Source organism: Tamandua tetradactyla, chromosome 12, assembly GCF_023851605.1.
Source record: "Tamandua tetradactyla isolate mTamTet1 chromosome 12, mTamTet1.pri, whole genome shotgun sequence".
In the NCBI taxonomy this organism is placed as follows: Eukaryota; Metazoa; Chordata; class Mammalia; order Pilosa; family Myrmecophagidae; genus Tamandua; species Tamandua tetradactyla.
In genome coordinates this window covers 47,748,916-47,770,336 of record NC_135338.1, presented here as the reverse complement: position 1 = coordinate 47,770,336, position 21,421 = coordinate 47,748,916, and the positions used below count along the sequence as shown (strand labels likewise).

At 37.0% G+C, this 21,421-nt stretch overlaps 1 pseudogene; it reads left to right on the top strand.

Moving 5' to 3' along the window:
- The first annotated feature begins 18,315 nt into the window (after positions 1-18,315).
- LOC143651413 (phospholipid phosphatase 3-like) lies at positions 18,316-19,533 on the top strand (annotated as a pseudogene).
- The last annotated feature ends 1,888 nt before the right edge of the window (positions 19,534-21,421 follow it).

The following is a 21,421-nucleotide window of genomic DNA, read 5'->3' as shown; positions in this document are numbered from 1 at the left end:
TTGGCTTTGAGGTTATGAACATGCTTTTCTGACATATACAGAATTTATAATACCTAGATAATTGTTGACATATTGCATGTGTATGTATAATAAACATTGGTTGAATTAATGAATGAATGCATAGGTGATGAACACCAGTCAGCTTCAAGTAACACTAGTTACTTTTTGAGGTTAAATATGCACCTTTTCATGACTTCCAAAGGATGTTTTTTTTTTAAGATGACTTTTATAAATGAGCTATCTGTTTTCTGTAAACTCTGAAGTAATTACATGAGTTTAAAAAATGTAATGCTTTCAACTGTTTCCTGCTTTGTATTTTTATTAGTTTGTTTCCTAAAAAATCTATTTTTTTTTTTGCATCCTAAGCAACATGAAGTCATGATGGTTATTGAATCATATTATGAAATGTATAGGAAAATGGAAGGGAAAAACAGAAGAGGGCAAGCATTTGTTGAAAACCTTCTCCAATGGATACTGTTATCCATTCATTCATCAAAAGCTGCTAGGCCCTGTGCCAAGAACTGGGGGCACCACAGGGAACAAGTCAGTTGGCTTCTCCCTTTATTAAACTTGCAGGCTCGCGTCAATGAAAATGTTGAATAAAGCAAATAAAACCTGTGTGATGAAAAGGGAAAGAGAAATGCTGAGCACCAAAGACATAAAATTATATATACATATATATTTTATAGATGAGAAACTGAGACTTGGTTAGGCCAAGGAAATTGTTCAAGCATGTAAGTGATAGATATAGATTTAAACCTGTTCTGCCTACTCCCTTCTCACCTGAGTATGCTTCAAGGCGTTGTCCTAAGAACTAATAATTTAAAGGATTTAAAAATAAAGTCCACATTCTTGTTGGAGATATGGAATATAAACCTCAAAGTGGAAATGTCAATATAGATTAATATATATTATATATTATTATATACCCAATAATTATATACCCAATAATTTGAGTTATAGTATGAATGAAGCTATGGGCTGGTGTGGTTGGAAAAAGCTTTGTAGGGGAAAACGTGTGTATGAGAGTACGCCAGTTTGAAACTGTTGTGTATGCCAGAAAAGTGATGTTCTTTAAACCTTATTCAATATTGCTGGGTGGGATCTTTTTGATAGTTTCCATGGAGATGTGATCCACCCAATTGTGGGTGGTACCTTTTGATTAAGTGGTTTCCATTCAGATGTGTCTCCACCCATTCAAGGTGGAGTCACTTACTGTAGATCTTTTGAGAGAATCATTTTGGAAAAAGCTTCAGAGCTAAGGAAGCTCACATAGCCAGAGACCTCTGGAGATGAGAGATAATACCCCTGGGGAAGCAATTGAAGAAATTGGTATAGAAAGCTAGCAGACATCACCATGTACCTTCCCAGGTATGAGAGATGTTCTGGACAGCATCAGCCTTTCTTGAGTGAAGATGAGCTCTTATTGGTGCCTTAATTTGGGCATTTTCACAGCCTTAGAACTATAAACTTACAACTAAATAAATTTCCCTTTAAAAAACTGTTCTGTATCTGGTATATTGAATTCTGGTAGCTTTAGTAAACTAAAACAGTGGGTGTCTGAAGGAGACATAGATAGTAGATAAATGGATGGGATGGAGGATGGGTGAGGAACACATTCCATGTAAAAGGCCTAGAATTGTATCGCCAAGTTAAAGAAATAATTTGTCTGAGGTATTGCATTTTTTAGGAGAGTAGTGGGAGAAAAGAATTTTAAAAATCTTCTTGGGATCCTTAATAGTTAAGATTAGAATTTGGATTGTATTCTGTAGTTCAGAGTCAGCAAACATTCCAGAAAGTTGAGTAAATATTTAGGATGTACTGACCATACAATATCTGCTATAACTACTGAACTCTGCTGTTGTAGCACGTGGACACAAGCAATTTTTTATGTTACTGTAGTCAATAGGTAAATGAATAGCTGTGGCTATGATCAACAAAATTCTGCTGACCTCTTCTAGAGATGATGGTGAGAAATTCAAATCATTTAAACACTAAAGTCACAAAGAAAGTGTTTTAGGAAGTGTGATCTGGTAGTCTTACATTAATTGTGGGAAAGAGAGATAAGTGAGATCAAGAAGACCAACTAGAAGGTTTTTCCATGAAAAAATTTGGAGTATTATAGAAGCAAATATGGGTGGTGAGAATTGCACCAGTTCTTGAAAACAAAATCTGCTCTGAAGAAAATATTGATAATGTTTGGCAGCTGACCAAATGAGAGGGTGAGAGAGAAGAGAAAGCAATATTAAGAAGGAGACAAGCCAGGAAAGGAAGAATACAGGAAATCACTTCTAAAAGGAGAAGAGAGTAAATGTGCACCTTGGGGCTGTATTTCAGAAGAATATCACTTCTGCAATCAAGATCAAATGTTTAAGTCTTGGATCTGAGACGAAGTGAGGGAACAATTCTGAAATGCCCAAATTAAATTGGAAGCATATAAGAAATTAATGTGGCCCAGATCTATGAACATAATTTATATTTGGCAGAAGAAAATCTTGCCCTGTCCATAGAAGTCCCCAATTCAGACCCTATGCATTGCCAGAAATTAAATTCAGTAAAGTTTGGACCGCCTATCAAAAAATCACAAACACATAAGGAAACAATGTGCTATGGGTAAGAGTCAAAGAAGTTAGACAAAGAACAAATTTCAACTTCCAAAGTCTTCAGCTATGTGAAATAACTGCATATGAAATGCTAAAAACATAAAATATGGAATTTAAATATACTAAAAAGGAATCTAAACATATCAAAAAATATCAAGGAAGTTTGCAAAAGAATCCACTGAAACTTTTACGCATGAAAAATATTGGCACTGAAGTTTAAAATAGACACGGATTTTGAAAGAATGTGTGATTAAAGAGATTACCCAGAATGCAGTACAGGAAAACTAGGAAATCAGAAAATATGAAATGGAAGTTAAGAGTCATGAAGGATAGTCTGAGACAGCCTACAATACTTGTAAACAAATTTCCAGATTGAGAAAATGGAAAAGAGATGATAATTGAAGAGTGAATAGTTGAGCAGCATGACATTCCCCATGCAAAATAAATAAAAAGATATCCATATCTACAAAATGTAGTGAAATATCAGAAAACCCAAAACAAAGAGATTATCATTTAAAAACAAACAAACAAAAATGCTAATAGAGAACTATAGAGAGTTCTATCCGTGGGAGATTTCAACACTACCAGTGGAAGCCAAAAGAAGGTGAATGTTTCACAGTTCTAGGAAGAAATATTTCTCAATCTAGAACTGTGAACTCAGAAAATCCACCAAGAATAAGGACATAATATAGGAATTTTGAGGTTAAAAAAAAAAGCTGAGGGAGTTTATCACTATGGACCTTCACTAAAAGGAGCTTAAAATATATAGGATAAATAAGCTTTAAAATAGAATTTTATTGAGTTTGAGTCACAGGTTGACTTTTCATTAGTAGCTGTATAACTTTAGTGCTACTCTCTCTGAGCCCTGATTCGTTTGCCCAGCATAGCTCCTGGCATACAGTAGGGGTCAGTGTGCTTGGTAGACAGTGAGGGATAGAGCTAGGGGCCATGGAGGAGGAGATAAAATACACCTAATTCCCAATGGGTCCATCTTTTTCTTATGTTGCACATGAGTTGTACGAAATCAAATATAGATCTTTAAGTGCCTACGTTCTTTTTGGGTCCAATGTTCTTTTTACTCTCATGTTGAATTGGTAGGGATTTTTGCATTTTAGGCTTGCAGACTTGTACTGAACTAAAAGGCCTTCAAGTGAATAGATCAATATGTATAGAACAAATATGGAAGTCTAGACACATTGAAGTACTTTCTCATAGTCACACAGATTAGTAGCAGAATTAGTGTGCGTTTTTTTTCTGGAAAATTTGTATAATGTAAGAAACAAGTGACAAAAAATTACGTTTTCCCTTTAAGTCTTTTAACTGATTGAATGGGGTGACTCCTCTCATAACTGAAGACAATCTCCTTTGTTGATTGTAGATGCAATCAGTCATAGATATGACCAACTAACTAATGATGTAAGTCAGTAAAATACCTTTACAGGAAAAATAAGGCCAGTGCTTGCTTGACCAAACAACCGGACACCATACCCAGCCAAGATGACGGATGAAATTAACCATCACACCTTGCCACTCAAAACCATATGTAATCTGTCACTGACTTATTCAGTACTATTCTCTTCTGTTCTCCTTCATAAATTATCTTCTCTTCCTTGCTCCACAGATCCCACCAAGCTCTTTCCAGGGTATAAGGCTTTTTTCACTTCTTTCTTGTTCTAGAGTGTTCATTTAATTTCCTCTAAGATTATACACGTCTTTCCATTTTGGGCTCAAAAATCACTTTTCTTATTAGGTTCTCACCAACATCTTCACTTGTAATTTCCTCTTCACTGATGACAATTCTTGCCTTTATAATATAATTTGCTTACCTTAATTTACTCCATGAATGCTATTTTGTCTTCCACTAAAGGTATAGAATGTACTGATACGGTAATGTCATTCATTCGCCCCCAGCTCCTCGATGTCCATGTTGGGCATACAATAGGAGCTCAATCGATATTTGCTCAAAGAATGAATGAGAGATTTAACAGCTAAAAGCCACCATTTAAAATGAATTCTTCAGGATGAAAGGTGTTTACATCTAAAGAGTTATTCATTTGAGGGTGATGGGACACACAATTTGTTACTAACCTATAAGTCATCCTACAGAGTCTCATTAGTCTGCCAATTTGTCACCACACTTTAAAGGTTGCTTGGTTTAAAAACCATTAAACTTTTTTAATGGAAGGATAACCTGCCCCAACATCATTAATAAAGGTTTAATATCTATTTCTTTCACTTTATGTATAAATAATTGCACAACATGTTTCAGGGGATGGAAAAAGAAATGTGTACTAATGCATGCCCCTGTAATTACCATAACTCTTCATTATTTTTATTGATAGTCTCCTCCTCAGCCCTAGAAATAATCTCACCAACTAGATGACTATTTAAGAGTATTGAAAAATAGGCAATCTTTGAACGAGGAAATATCACCCTTACTCCATGTTTTTCTAATTTTAAAGACATAGTAAAGACACTGATTACAATATGTGTAACACTAGGCAGTTACATGAGGATAGACAATTTAAAGCTTGTTTTTAAATCTGAATTGATATAAAAATTTTGTCCCCTTCCCCTAGCACAGTTTGTCTCTACCATACAGATATTTGATAGGCTGGGCATTTCATTCAGAGGATGAGAATTAACATTATACAAGAATTTTCTTTTCTGTTGGTGTAGAAAAAAATCCCATGATTTTAACACATGGCTAATTATTAGACATGTGGTCTGTAATGTCAAGTACAGATTTAAAATACTTGCTGAGAATTCAAATGGCTTTAAATTTAGCTGAAACAATCTGCCAAATCTCTTATTAGATAGCTGAAAGCAGATTTAAAGGATTTTGGTCTGACCCTTTTAGTCTATTTCACTGTAACTGAATCATTTAATCAGATTTTATAAAACTCTGGGCTACAGTGCCGTGAAATGTTAAGCATATCGTGCTCATTAGAAATAAATGAAAAACTCATCAGCTTTGAGACTTAGCCATTTATATTAAATATCTATATAAAATGCTCTTAGAGACACTGGTCCTGGGCTGGACTAATCTGTGATATCACCCATTTAAGAGCTTTTAAAAATATATAGTCTATTTTATGCTACTAATATTGCAATAGCACAAATGAATAAAAACCAATGAATACCTCTGAAAATCAATGAAAAGAAAATTCAAAAGCATATTTCACTTTATTAGCTATTTAACAGTCCCATTTTATTTTTTAATTTGGAAATTTGTTGGTACCATTCTCTGAAGAAATTCACATGAGAAGTAGAATATAGAGTACCCCCTGACCCTTGGCCAGTCAGTCAAATCTGATATATTTGACATTTAGCAAACCATAGCAGATGTTCATAATATAATATGAATAGCCTATCTTCTAACTCCTTACTGGTCATTAGACTACAATTAGAAAAAAATTAAAAACTTTACCCTGGGGGAAACTAAAATAAACAAACACATGACTAAGGACATGGTTCTTGTCACTTGATTCCAGACTGCAATCCCTGTGAGTCAGGGTCTGCTGTATCCCCAGCACCCAGAATGCTGGCTCATGGAAGCTGCTCATCACTATGAATGACTACATGGGAATTAGTCCCACCATGAGAATTTCAAAGCATTTTCTTGCTTGAATAAAGTCTGGGACAAACCAAAATGTGCTTTTTTTAGGTTCTGATTGGACGTCTGTTGTCAGTCATGTCAAATATTCATTGTACCTGAGAGGGATGATGTCCTATAAAAAGAATGTAGCCTTCTATCTCCATCCACAGCATGGGAGAGAAGATATCCCCAACTTCCAGAGGAAGGATTTGAAGCACATCCATTCTATTATTTATGTATTCACTCATTCAGTCAATCAGACAAGCGTTTGATAGGGGAAAAAAAAAAAAGAAAAATAAAACTTTAATCTCTGCCTTCAAGGAATCCCAGACCTTGAGAAATAGTCATCAATATATTCATAGTACAGCATGATTGCATCTAAGCCTTGAGCAGTCACCTAGATTTCTTGGAGGTGCATGGAAGAATTAATTCACCAGGTGTTGTGGGGGAGGTACATAGGAATTTAATAGAGAGGTCAAGTTCAAAGGGGGTTTCTAATGATTCAACAGGCACAGAGATAGACAAGCATTTATCAAAGTAGAAGGAGTACCTAGCCTTGAAGCAGAGAGGTGTGGAAAAGCCAGCACGCACAGGCCAAAGAAATAGGGTCTATCATTTAGTAATGATATACTTTAAAAAGCTGTGTTAGGATGAATTATATAATACAGTCCACCTATATTGGACAAAAATAAAATATTTTCACTTTGTGTCAGCCAAATGTCAGCAAGAAGGCCATAAAGATGTGAAGTCTGTGAAGAATTTTAGAGAGGGGCAGGTGCTGGCTTGGCTATAGAAACACTCAAGAAAATAAATTTTCACTTCTTTCTGTTTCCCAGGCTATTTATGATTCATAATACCTTTCAAAAGACTACAAAGTCCTTGAATTCCTACCCTCCTCACCCGTTTTTGTTTTTTTTCTTCCCATCATATTGGTGGTATAACCAAGAAGTTAGGATTTAAGACATGATTATGATTATATATATAGTTATCCCTTTTCACTTTCCTGTATATTAGAGAGAGGGAAATACTTGAAATCTTTGAACTGTAATCCAGCTGCCTTGATCTCTAATAATAATTGTATAGCCTTTTTCTTGTACCCTTGTGAATGTAAAAACCTTGTGACTAACTTTCACTTGTACTTGTTTATCCAGGTTTTAGACTTTAGTCTTGTGATCACCAAAGACAACCTCTAATTTTTATTAATAAAGGGTTTTGGGTTAGCCCAGAACTAACCCACCCCAAGTCCAAAGTTATCTTGATAACTGAAATTGGAGCTAATCAAAATCGGCCTAATATGCACAGTTGCTTAAACTTTAACCTAATAGTTAGCATCTTTTAATGCTATAAAACTATCAGAATTACCACAGTTCAAGGAGACAGATTTTTAGGCCAATAGGCATCTGATCTCCTGCTTCATGTCTAACAATAAACATTTTCTCTCTTTGAAGCCCTTGCATCTCAGGGATTGGTCATTTTAGCACATCGGGCAAAATAATCCACCACCAGTAACAATTTGGAAACTCTGGTAGGGCCAAAAGTTCCCAAGAAGCAAAGAAGCTGTCTGCCCGAGGTTTGGGTCCTCTTATAGAATAGGTAAGCAAAGAAACCAAGCTCTTGGTGGCTGCTAGATATTCTTTAGTCAAGAGGCTTGACAACTGGGTTTTCTCTGTTCTACCAACACCCCACACCATTTTGGCACCTTAAGAAATTTCAGAGTGAAACGATTTCCAGGTCCAGTTCTGGGCATCTAACTGGGTGAGTGGATCATCAAGGTAGAAATAGATCAAGAAGTCAGTTTGGAGGTTTGAGTCCCTTAGATCTATGGGCCTGAAGGCCTGGATCTCACTTAAAATGACCCCCCTTGCTCTGACCTCCACATCTTCCATTTTCTGGGTACCATTCTGTATAGGGCTGTTTTAGGTCCTGAAGTGTTTTTAAATGTACAGGGTTTAAATCACTGCCCTGAGATTGTCTGCTAAATATACTCCTGTAAAATAAGTAATCCAACAGTTAATTGGTGTTCAATGAAATTAAGTAGGCCTGTTTAACTGCTAACTGGTGTGTTACCTAGGTATAGTAAGTGTTGAATGCTTGTTTACTTGTTAACCAGTGTGTTAAGCATGTCATGCCTGTTTAATTGTGATTTGGTATGTTCAGTCTAGGTATTAATTGTTGTGTTACTTAAATATAATAAACGTTAAGTATCTGTTTAGATTTGTTTATCGGTGTCCTACCGCATTTGCATTGGTCAAGTGTTTGGTATTAGTTACTGATCACGCAAATTCTTAAAAAAAATGGAAGCTTTGGGCTGTATTAAAGATTTAAAAACTTTTAGTTATGAGACTATGAAAAAAAGATTTATTTCTGTAACATAATCTGGCCTCAAAATGATTTAAAATTAAGAGAGAAATGGCCTAAGGACAGCTCTGTGGAAAAACACCACCATTAGAGTTAGAGATATTATAGTTGAAGTCGTTCTGTAAAAGAAAGCAAAAATGGGATGAGATGATGTTTATTAATTTTTGATTTGTCTCTCTCAAAAGTATTTCTGTGTTTCTGTTTCTTCTGTGACTAGCTTTTTATTTGTATCTGTCTGCTTGCTTAATGTAAATTCTCATCCCTCCAGATAGTAATAAGAAATTAGCAAAAATTTCTTAAATAGCTCTTTTGAAATTGCTGAAAAATAAATAAGCTCTTTTATATAAAATTAGTATCCCTGGAGATCCGGAGGAAAATAAAGTATGAAAACCCTCTGAGCAGCAAAATTCAAAAACCTTAATTTTGTAATTACTATAAACAAACCTGGATATTAGGAAAAAACACCCCTAAAATTTCCCTAAAGTAGCAGAAAGCTGCAATAGGGCTGTCTTTGGAAAAGGTGGAGAACTTTTCCAATTGTTCTGGTCATGGCTTTATTTGAAATAAATCTCATAATTGAAAATGATTTTAAAAAGACATAGAAACTCTCACCCCAGGGCCCCCACCTAAAACTTTTAAATCAAACTTCAACAGGCCACTTCATTCTTCCTTTCCCACCTGTCCTGCCCCCAGCACCTAAGCACTTAAGGCTGCCATGGGGAAAGGGCTGGGTGCAAAAAACTTAGGAGGTGTGGTTTAAATTTTTCTCTTTTTTACTGTGCCTGGAGATTAAAAAACAGTAGGCATAAAAAATGCGGCAGAGAGGCATGTTTGTAGGACAAATAAATAAATTTTATTTCATCTGCTAATTAACATAACTCTGATAAGTGTGTAAAAGTATAACAAAAAAACCTCACCTATGGTTTGTCAATATAGAACAACTGTCAAATATTTTTATTTCTGAAAGTAGCTTCATTTAAAAACTCTTATTAAAAAATTAAGGCTTACATTTTAAGCTCTTGCAGCAGTCACGTTTATTCTTGAGCCTTAACTGTTATTTCTAAATTCTGAAATTCTTTACTCTTTGTATAACCTGGTATACCCTAGAACTTTTAAGCATCTATGTGTTACCTAAGATTCAAAGGTAGCTCTACAGCTTTAAAAATTAGCAGACAATCCATACAGCAACTGTTACAAAAACTAAAAATAAAAAAATAAATAAAAAAATCAGACTCTGATTAAAAATATAACTGAAACTAATCTAGTTAAAATTAAAGTAAATCAAAATACAGGGTATGATGGATAGGTTCAGGCATTAACCTGGCCAGGTGATGGTGCCTAGTTGTTTGAACAGACAAACCCTGGCCTAACCATCACTGCAAGGATATTTTGTGGCTAGTGATAAAATCTGCTTATTCTGATTTAATAAACAGAAGGCTGGTTTATTAAATCATGTCAGTTGATTGCATCTGTGGCTGATTACATCTATGATCAACTAAATGTGTGTGTTCCACAAGGGAGAGAATCCTACCAGCTGGATTTGATAAAATCAGTTGAAGGCTTTCAAGGAAGAAGAGAGAATTTTCACTTCTTTTTCAGCCAGTGAGCTTTTCTTGCGGAGTTTGTGGAGACCCTTCATTGGAGTTGCCTGCTTCACAGCTTTCTCTACAGATTTTGGACTCTTGCAACCCCAGGGTTGTATGAGACACTTTATGAATCTCATATTTACAGATCTCTCCTGTTGGTTCTGTTTCTCTAGAGAAGCCTGACTAATACACATGCTAAAAGTAATATTGTCTGTATTTTAAAACTTCAACTTGTGCGTGAGACCAAAAAGAAATTATTTTGTCCAAAACTTAAATTTCTTGTGGCACATTATCTAATTTAACCTGTTTAGTCAGTTTATTTAAACAGCCTAATTCAGCTTTATTTAACAGGGAAGCTAAAACAAAGAATAAAATCTTATTATTCTATACAAGTTAATGTTATATCTAATGGATTTCAAAATATTTTAGGCAGAAAATTTAAAAGTATTTGCATATCTTCTTGAGGGGCTGGAGAACAAGTACAACTATTAAATTTCCCTACATGGGGAATTCCTGATATACTCTTAAGCAATATGACCTCCCAATTTAATAAGACAAGGCTTCAATCTCGAGACTTGTCCTTGTACAACTTATTTCTGTAATAACAAAGCTGAGCCTATAATTAATGCCTAAGAGTCATCCCCATAAAATGCCTTTTGTCATTCAGATGTGGTCTGTCTCTAAAGCAAACTCTGACCCCTCCCACATAGGACATAAATCCCATGAGTGTAAGTCTCCTGGCAATGTGGGACATGACTCCCAGGAATAAGCCTGGCCCTGGCACTGTGGGACATAACTCCCAAGGTAGAGTCTGGTGCTGGCATTATAAAATTGATTAACCAAAAAGGGAAAAAAATAGAGTTTCAAAGGTTAAAACATTTCAAATTGAGTTGAGAGGTCATTCTGGAGGTTACTCCCGTGCAAGTTTCAACCAGGTATTGCAAAGTGCCATGGTATGGCAAACCCCAACCAACAGTATTGGATACAGTATCTGGATACCCTGGCCTCTATAAAAGTTTTACTAATTTAACTTGTTTTTCAGAAACCTAAAACCTCCAAATGTTCTAATGCCAGAAGATAAGCTCTAAAACCCCAAAGTACCATACTCTTCAAAAACAGCTAGTTTCATCCTTCTGCCCCTCAATAACACCTCTTTTTCAACTATGATATATCCCTCAAGATTAAGAGAAAATTATCAAATGAGAGGGAGGACTTGTAACTGAAAAGTTAAGTTTTAAGGGATGATCATGATTACTGACTTATAGAGATATTCCTTTTCACTTTCTTGTATATTAGAGTAGACAGAGGGAAATAATTGAAATCTTTGAACTGTAATCCAGCTTCCTTGATCTCTAATAATAATTGTATAACCTTTATCTTGTGCTCTTGTGATTGTAAAACCTTGTGACTAACTGTTCAAGTTTGCTAGGGGCCAGAATGCAACACACCAGACATAGATTGGCTTTTAATGAAAGGGGATTTATTTCATTAGTTCTTCAGAGGAAAGGCAGCTAACTTTCAATTGAAGTTCTTCCTTATGTGGGAAGGCACAGGGTGATCTCTGCTGGCCTTCTCTCCAGGCCTCTGGGTTCTAACAACTTTCCCTGGGGTGATTTCTTTCTTCATCTCCAAGGGCCTGGGCTGAGCTGCTAGTGCTGAGATAAGGTATGCTGAGCTGCTTTGGCTGTACTACACTGAGCTCTCATTTAAGCATCAGCCAATTAAGTCAAACATCATTTATTGCAGCAGGCATGCCTCCTAACGGACTGCAGATGTAATCGGCAACAGTTGAGGTTCACATGCCATTGGCTCATGTCCACAGCATCAGAACTGGGTAGCTTCACCTGGCCAAGTTGACAACTGACTCTAACTACCACACTAACCTTCACTTATACTTGTTTATCCAGTTTTTTGACTTTAGTCTTGCGATCACCAAACATTGCCTCTAAAGTTTACTAATAAAGGGTCTTGGGTCAGCCCTGAACTAACCCAGCCTAAGTCCAAAGTTATCTTAATAACTGAAACTGAATCTAACAACATGGGCCCACCTGACATGTACAGTAGCTTAAACTTTAACCTATAACTCACCTATACCTCATTGTAATACTAAAAATCACACCCATCATCATATTAAGGATGCCATGTTTTTAAACATATGTTCTCTGAGTATGCATGTAATCAATCTGTGCTTGCTCAATAATTAAATGACCTCTAATTACATCATCTGGGGACACTGTGCTCATTATCCTAAAACCTGACCCATCTTTTAATGTATGAAACTATCAGAATTACAGTAGTTCTAGGTGATAGATTTCTAGGCTGAGAGGCATGTGATCTGCTTCATGCTTACCAATAAACATTTTCTCTCTTTGAAACCCTGGTGTCTCAAGAATTGATCAGTTGAGTGCATTAGGCAAAAGAATTCATGACCCTTGCCTGGTAACGGCAATTTATGATAAGTGACTTAAAGTAAAAATATTTTATTTTGGTTAAGCAAATGACTATTGTAATATTCATTTTGTCTTAACACAATCTATTAAAATATAGAATTTTTAAATGGTAGATTATTATACATTAAATCATAAATTATTAAATTATGAAATCTTGAAAATTTTTGCCATTAAAATAGTATATTAGTAGACATGATTTGTTAATATTTCAGTTTTAAAATGATATTCATTTTTTTGGTATTGGAAAATAATTATGTTAAAATGTTTATCAAAGTTGAACTATAGTTACAACATCAACAAATATCTCACTTGGTTTTCTCAGCTGATGTTTGAAATAAGTTTCATGCTAAAAACTTCATATACCTTCTAGATAACTTTCTTTTTCTTTCTAGAGAAAAATATGAGAGTGACATTTTGCAAGCATTCTTCCCCAGTTAGCAAATTTTAAGTGTAAAAAGTCTTTACTTCTAGTAAATGAAAAGTCATATCAAATTTAATAATCACTACATCTTCTCTTGTTAGAACTGTATTATGTAGCATGATACATAATATTATGTAGGCTTTTTAAGGTGCTACATAAATATTTGATTAGATGACTGCAACTTAAATATTTCATGTTATTAATTTTGAGAAATGTTTTATGTGTCTCTTAAATTTGCATTTTGACCTTTCTCTTTTTATTTGAATTAATACACTAAATGTACATTAAGGAATATAGTCTAAAAATCAAAATCTGCATACTATGCAGACCTTTCTCATCCACAGAGTTCCTGGCACACAGTTGAGATTCAGTAAATATTTGTTGAGCAAATGAAGGAAGGAAACTGCCAAATGGCAATAATGAAACTTACCTCAAAGATCCAGTGAGTGATATAACTAGTACCAAGTGTGGCATGAAGGAGACTCAATAAATGTTCACAACCATGCCCACTTATGTTCTTGGTTCCCTTTCAAACATTATAGACAAATACTGTAAAAAGAGAATGAAAATTGGAGTCCAGAAACTTAGTGAAATCAAGAACTAATTATAACATATCAAGATAACTTTAGAAGTTCTTCATGTAGTTTGATTCATGACAAATCCTTTTGGATTCTATTTATATCACTCTTATGTTAGGTGCAGCTGTAAGTTACAATAACATTTCATTTTTTTAAAAAGCCTCAATAGAAATTTAATTTTCCCAATATCAAATTAGATTTTGCACTGAATTTTTGAGCCATAGAAACCTTTTAGATACACTAAAGATTTTTGATCATAGAAGTGCCATTTCAAAATGAGTCAAGCTGCTTGTGACTGAGAAGCATTATGCCAGCTGTATCCATGGAGGAAAAGATACTTTGCCCTCTATAATACGTAATCTGCCTCATTCTCTGCTTCTGAAAAGACCTTCTCATGCTCCAGAGAGCCTTGTGGGGTTTAAAACCAGTAATTTCTAAAAGCCTCACCAAGCATTGTAAAGTGCCAGTCTGATACCCCAGCATCCCCTCCATTCTTTCCATACCCTGGGATCTTTGCAGTGTCTTAGCTTCCTATTATTGCTGTAACAAATTGCCACAAATGTAGTGGCTTAGAACGACAGATATCAGTTCTGGAGGCAGAAGACTGGACTGATTCTTATGGGACTAAATTCAAGGTGTTAGCAAAACTGTTTCCTTCTGGGGGAGCCCTAGGGAACTATTGGTTCCTTGACTCTTCCAGCTTCTGATGGCTACTGGCATTCCTTGGCTTGAGTCCGCATCACTTCAATTTCTGCCTCCATTGCCAATTGCCTTTTTTTTAAAGTGGAATCTCCTTTTTTCCACTAATAAGGACATGTGTGATCACCTGTAGTACCACCTGGATAGTCTAGACTACCCCTCCCCTAATCATTAGACCTGTAATTTAATCACACGTGTGAAATCCCTTTTACCACCTAAGGTAATATTCCCAACTTCTAGGAGTGAGGGCCAGGATCTTTGGGACCAATTATTCAGCCAGCTATATAAGGGGGATATCTCAGGAAATTTGTGCAAGTGTGAATGAGAGTACCAGGTGTAAAGTATTGACTGTGAGATAGGGGGTCCTAATGTGTCAACTGGTAATGCTCAGCAGCCTCTCCTTTTTGAGTCCCATGCAAGTTCAACATTCTGGTGTCACTTCCATCATTGCACCGACTACAGTGTATCATACTTATACTTGGCTATTTATGTATCTGTTTTTTGCATGAGGCTTTGGGTTCTTCGGCAATAGTTTGTAGGTCTTATATTTTCTTATATTTGCAGCATCTTGCACAACATCTATTACCTAAATAGATAACAGGCCCCTCCTTAAGATCAGTTCCAATGGATTGTCTCGACTTCCAGAATCTGAAATGAGTTTTTGCCTACCAACTCCTATATCTTTTACTGGTCTCATTTGGGTTCCCTCAGAAGTAGATCCTGATTCAGGGATTCCATTGCAAGAAGCTCATTTAAAAGGGAATTGGAGAAAAGACTGGGAGAAAAAATGGGGAAGTAAGAAAGTAATGGAGAGGTAGATAACAGAGGGCTTGTTATCAAGCAAACTGCTACTTTGGGTAAATGATGTGTAATCCTGCTGTACATATCTGAAAACCAGTGTAAAACATGTCTCCCAAATTTATCCTGTCTGAGGGTCAAGAGAGTTGACTTCTATTAGCTGGGAATGAATTCCTTCTATGCCTGTCCTATTGCCTGGTTAAGCAGCGCTGTCTCTGGTGGCAGAGAGAGTGTTAGGGCAAAACCTGGCAGGTGCTGGGACAGGTAGAAGTTGGGCAGTGTACACTGAAGTGGCAAGGATATAGAATTATGAGAAGGGCAGTGGCCTCACTTCCTATTTATCTACCTGGTCTTGTACTAGTTAACCCATCAAAAGCCCAATTCTCTTATCTTAAAATCTGTTGAAACTCTGGACCCATCAAAAGATCTGCTTCCTATATGGCCTCATTCATGAAGCCCTATCTGACCCCACTCAGACCCCAATGTTTTTTCTGTCCTGATGGCCATAGCCACAGTGTTTGTAGCGGGCAGGGGAGAATAATTTGTTTATGTTTATATTACATGCAGTGAACATTAGATATGCCCATTTATTTGTACACCATGCCGGGACCTGTGCTACACAGCTGTAGAAAGACAACTGGTGTGGTCTCTTAGAACTTATAGCCTGAGAAGGAAAGCAGATACTTAATACCTAATCATGCCAATAAAAATAACAATTACATATAAATTGTGAGCCATGCATGAAGAAAAGTAAAAAGCGTGATGAGAGAATATAATAAGGATAAGAGGACTGATTTGGAGGAGGAAGAGTTAGAAGATAGTTCAGAGGTAGTAGGGGTATTAAACATTTTCTAGACAATGTGACATTTTTCACAGAGGCCAAGTAGTTGGAAAAAGCTTGGTGCTTTAGTGGAATGGAAAATAGTCCCTGCTTATTTCAAGCATGCATATTGCAGGGGACAATTCAAATGCAGGAAAGTAAAAAGCAGAAAATAAAAATCCCGAAGTGAGTTGAGTATTGACTCTTCTCCCTCCCCTTTCACACATGCACATGCACACAAATACACACATAAACACATGCACAAACACACACACATGAAAACATACACAAGCACATACACACACAGCCGTACTATGGCAAATTGCCAGTTATTATTTTTTTCCTTTGAAAGTACCCACATTGAGTATGATGTGAACTAGGATACTGCACCAGGTAGATGAAAGCACCATTTTCACATAAAAAGAAGTTCATTTGCATAGATTTTCAGGATAGTTTTTCAAGCCCTCCTTGAATTTATTTTCACAAGTCAGACTGTACAGCATCACAGATGCAGCTTTGATAGAATCCATTTTACTGAAGCTTTTGAAAAGATAGTTGCACAGGACAGTCTTTTTGGTGACTAGGGGTTCCATGCTGGCTTTGGTCCCAAGGAGCCAACCTTGTAGAAGGATTCATTTTCCCTTTGGTCCTAAGGAGCCAGCCTTGTAGAAGGGCCTATCTTCACATCTGAGTCCTGGAAGGACAGATGAGTTCCATCCTCTCTGTGGATAAGCAGGAAAATACAGCTTCAGTTTCAGCTCAAGGGTGGGGGGTGGGGAGAAGAGTCCATACGCAGCTCACTTCTGTCCGCTGAAATGGGAAAAGGGGAGAGAAGAAACTTGATTTTCCAAAGCTGAGTCAACTTTAGACTTGAGTATGTAGGTTGGCTAGTTAATTTATTCGTTCCCATTCTGTAGACATTTATTGAGAATTTGTTACCTTATTAGAGATATCAAGCATACAAAATGAAAAACATTAACAACAATTAAAACAATAATAATAACTAGAATCTATAAATTAAGCCCTTACTAAATTGCAAATTATTATCTAAATGCTTTACGTAATTCATTCTCACAAGTTAGGGGCTATTTCTGGCCTGTTCTGCAGTTGAGGAAATTGAGGCTCAGAAAAGTTAAGTAACTTGTCCACTGTCACAGAGCTAGTAAATTTCAGAGTTGAAATTAGAGCCAGATCGTCTGGCTCTGGTCCCCCTCTTCTGAACTTCTGAGGAGCACAATTAATAAAAAGAAAAACAAAATCAAATGGGTAACATTTGTTGTGCGTTTATGTGCCAGGCACCAATCCAAGTATTTTATGTATGTATGTTCATCCAATCCTCACAATCACTCTCTGAAGTCAGTACTGTTATTATTATCCTAAATTTCAGATAGGCAGAGAGCAATCATGCAATTTGTCTGAATTCCCATAGCTGGTGAAGGAGGGAACCAGTATTTGGAGGCAGGCAGTCTGTCTTTATGGTCTGTGCTCTTAACCTCTTCTCTCTATCTTCTTTCTGATGTCAGGTGAAATGAAAACAGAAAATGTGTCAAAAATTCATTTTGGGGGGAGGACAAGTGAGAGAAGGCCTTTATTTTAATAAGTGGGGGTGGTGGTGGTTGTTGAGCTGAATCCTGAAGGTTGGGCAGGAATGAACCAGGTGAAGCTTTGGGGCAGAGTATGCCAGCCCTGGGCACAGCCTAGGGGAAGACTGAGAGGCAGGAGGGAGGCAGCGTAGAATGTTTGATGGAACTGCAAATAGTTCTATTTGATATTAATACAAAACCATTTGGGGGAGTAGAGAAAAATGAGGTGGCAACTCCTGGCCAGGTTATGAAAGGTCTTTGAATGCTATGCAAAGAAATCTAGATCTTGTCTAGGTCATAAAAAACCATTAGAAGGGATTTTAGCAGAGCAGTAACACTGTCAGATCTAGGTTTGAGAAAGATCATTGCAGCTTGTGGGCCAAGACCAAAAGCCAGCAGATGCATGGCACAGGCTGTTGCAACCATTCTTGCAAGGAAAAGACACTAATAACTTGAACACTAGGATGAGGACAAAAGGAGTAAAGAAAAGGGAAATGGTTCAAGCAATATTACAAGGTAAAACCAAAAGGAAATGTCATTAAGTGAATGTGGGCATGATGTCAGGAGAAATGAAGGGTGATCCCAGGTTTTTGCCTTGAGCAAGTGGGTAGAAAGAGGCCTGTTTACTGATGCAGTGGACTGGAGCAAGTTTAAGGCTTGACCAGGTTCCATATGAATATGTGGAGTTTGAGGTAGCTGTGGGAAAACCCGATGAATGTTCTAATCTATGAGTGTGGAACTCAGGGAGAGATCCAATGACTGGTTGAAGAATTGGGGGATGGAGAGCTTATTTATAGATGGTAATTGCATCTTTCGAATAGATGAAGGTGTCAGCACTAAGGTTAAAGGAGCTCATTACAACTGGTGAGCTCATATTTGAATCTCAGAGTAAATCTTATCAAATATTATAGTTCATTTTGATTTTCATTTTCATCAGCCTAACCCTTCACAGTTTGCCCAGTACTTTCATATACATTATCTCACTAGAATAGTAGCTGGCTTGAAACACAAATGAAACTTGTCTCATCTCTTTAAAAGTGCAATTGAGGAAGAGAAAGCCAAGGAAGCAAGAAGCTGAAGCAACAAAACCCGGAAGAGAAAAGAGAGACCAGAGGACACCACCATGTACTTTACTGTATGACAGAGAAATCCAGAATCACTGGCAGCCTGTCTTCAGGGGCAAAGCAGTTCTTGAGGATGCCTTGATCTGATATTTTTGTGGCCTCAAAAGTGTAAGTTTCAAGCTTGCCTTTCCTCATCATCGAGACAAGCACCATCAACCCTTATCTCTGAGGGTTTTACTGCAATGAAGAGAGCATCAAGTATCTGCTGAAAATTGGTGAGACAATAAATGGTGCTATGCTGTCTGCCATGGGGATCATCACTGCCATCCTCACGATCATCACAGGGGAATTCTACTAGGTCTATTACTTGAGGGAGAAGTCACACTCAACTATTCAGAATTCTTATGTGGCAGCCCTCTACAAGCAAGTTGGTTGCTTCCTCTTTGGCTGTGCCATCAGCCAGTCCTTCATAAACATTGCCAAACTGTCCATAGGATGCCTGCGTCCTCCTTATTGAATGTTTGCAGCCCTGGTTTTTAGCTAGATCAACTACTCCAAGGACTACATTCAGAACTACAAATGCAGAGGCGATGACAGCCAAGTCCAAGAAGCAAGGAAGTGTTTCTTCTCTGGCCATGCCTCCTTCTCCGTGTTCACAATGCTGCATTTGGTGCTCTATGTGCAGGCCTGCTTCACTTGGAGAATTTACCCTGATCATGATGCCATTCTACCTGGGACTGCCATGTGTATCTGACCACAAGCACCATCCTGGTGATGCCCTGGCTGGTTTGCTCGGGGCGCCCTGGTGGCCTGCTACATAATTTTCTTCATGTCGACTTCTTCAAGACCAAAACGACACCCTCCCTGCCACTCCCTGCCATCAGGAAGGAAATCCTCTCTCCTGTGGAAATTATCAACAGGAGCAGTCACCATCACATGGGTAGATGCCAGCCACCTCTTGAGCTGTTTGTGTAAGATGACTGCTGACAGTAATTTCTTGCTGCTCTCCTATCTCATCAGAGAGTATAGGGAAAAACTTTTTGCCTGACTGGTTTTCAAAAGAAAGAAAGAAGAAAAGAGTTTATCCTGTAGCCTTCCAAAATAAGGAGTACCCACCGATGTGGAAACCACAGCAAACTAATACCAAGTGCCGGGATGCTGGATGTGCAATTGGTTTTAAGTGTTCATGTTCTTGTGAACATGGGCTCATTCTGAAACACTAAAATGATTCAAGTAGAGGCTGCTACTCATTTCTGTGACCCAAGAAATCCCAAGCTTGTGAGAAAAGTACATTCACATTGCAGCACTTGATGCCAGAAATAGTCTGAGTCAAGAAAGTAGCCATTGAAGGGCTCCCCTCTTGCATCATCTCTGTCCACCCCACTCCATACGCTATGGTGTCTTTGATTCAGGAAGTTTGTCTTGTTTTGGTTTGGTTTTTTACTTAGAAGGAAAGAGCAAGCTTTCTCAATCAAATTATCAAATCTTAAATCCAAGTACTTTACACTAAGGCCTTATCATTTCTCCGGCCTGTAGTCCAGTAACCCCAGTTCCTCATTTTAGTGATTAGGAGAATAGGAGTCTCTTTGTGGATGAATGAATTTCACAAACAGCAAAATATCAGAAGGAACCAAGGGTACAGACCCTCACTTGTCTTCTTTTTTTTAATTATTATTATTATTATTTTTTTATTAATTAAAGAAAAAAGAAATTTACACAACGTTTAGAAATCATTCCATTCTACATATGCAATCAGTAATTCTTAACATCATCACATAGATGCACAATCATCATTTCTTAGTACATTTGCATCGATTTAGGAAAAGAACTAGCAAAACAACAAAAAAGATATAGAATGTTAATATAGAGAAAAAAATAAAAATAATAATAATACTAAAAAGAAAAAAGAAAAGGAAAAAGAAAAAAAAGACAGACAAACAAACAGACAGACAAAAAAAAAAAACCTATAGCTCAGATGCAGCTTCATTTAGTGTTTTAACATGATTACTTTACAATTAGGTATTATTGTGCTGTCCATTTTTGAGTTTTTGTATCTAGTCCTGTTGCACAGTCTGTATCCCTTCAGCTCCAATTACCCATTATCTTACCCTGTTTCAAACTCCTGCTGGACTCTGTTACCAATGACATATTCCAAGTTTATTCTCGAATGTCGGTTCACATTAGTGGGACCATACAGTATTTGCCCTTTAGTTTTTGGCTAGACTCACTCAGCATGATGTTCTCTAGGTCCATCCATGCTATTACATGCTTCATAAGTTTATTCTGTCTTAAAGCTGCATAATATTCCATCGTATGTATATACCACAGTTTGTTTAGCCACTCGTCTGTTGATGGACATTTTGGCTGTTTCCATCTCTTTGCAATTGTAAATAACGCTGCTATAAACATTGGTGTGCAAATGTCCATTTGTGTCTTTGCCCTTAAGTCCTTTGAGTAGATACCTAGCAATGGTATTGCTGGGTCGTATGGCAATTCTATATTCAGCTTTTTGAGGAACCGCCAAACTGCCTTCCACAGTGTTTGCACCATTTGACATTCCCACCAACAGTGGATAAGTGTGCCTCTTTCTCTGCATCCTCTCCAGCACTTGTCATCTTCTGTTTTGTTGATAATGGCCATTCTGGTGGGTGTGAGATGATATCTCATTGTGGTTTTGATTTGCATTTCTCTAATGACCAGGGACATTGAGCATCTCTTCATGTGCCTTTTGGCCATTTGTATTTCCTCTTCTGAGAGGTGTCTGTTCAAGTCTTTTTCCCATTTTGTAATTGGATTGGCTGTCTTTTTGTTGTTGAGTTGGACAATCTCTTTATAAATTCTGGATACTAGACCTTTATCTGAT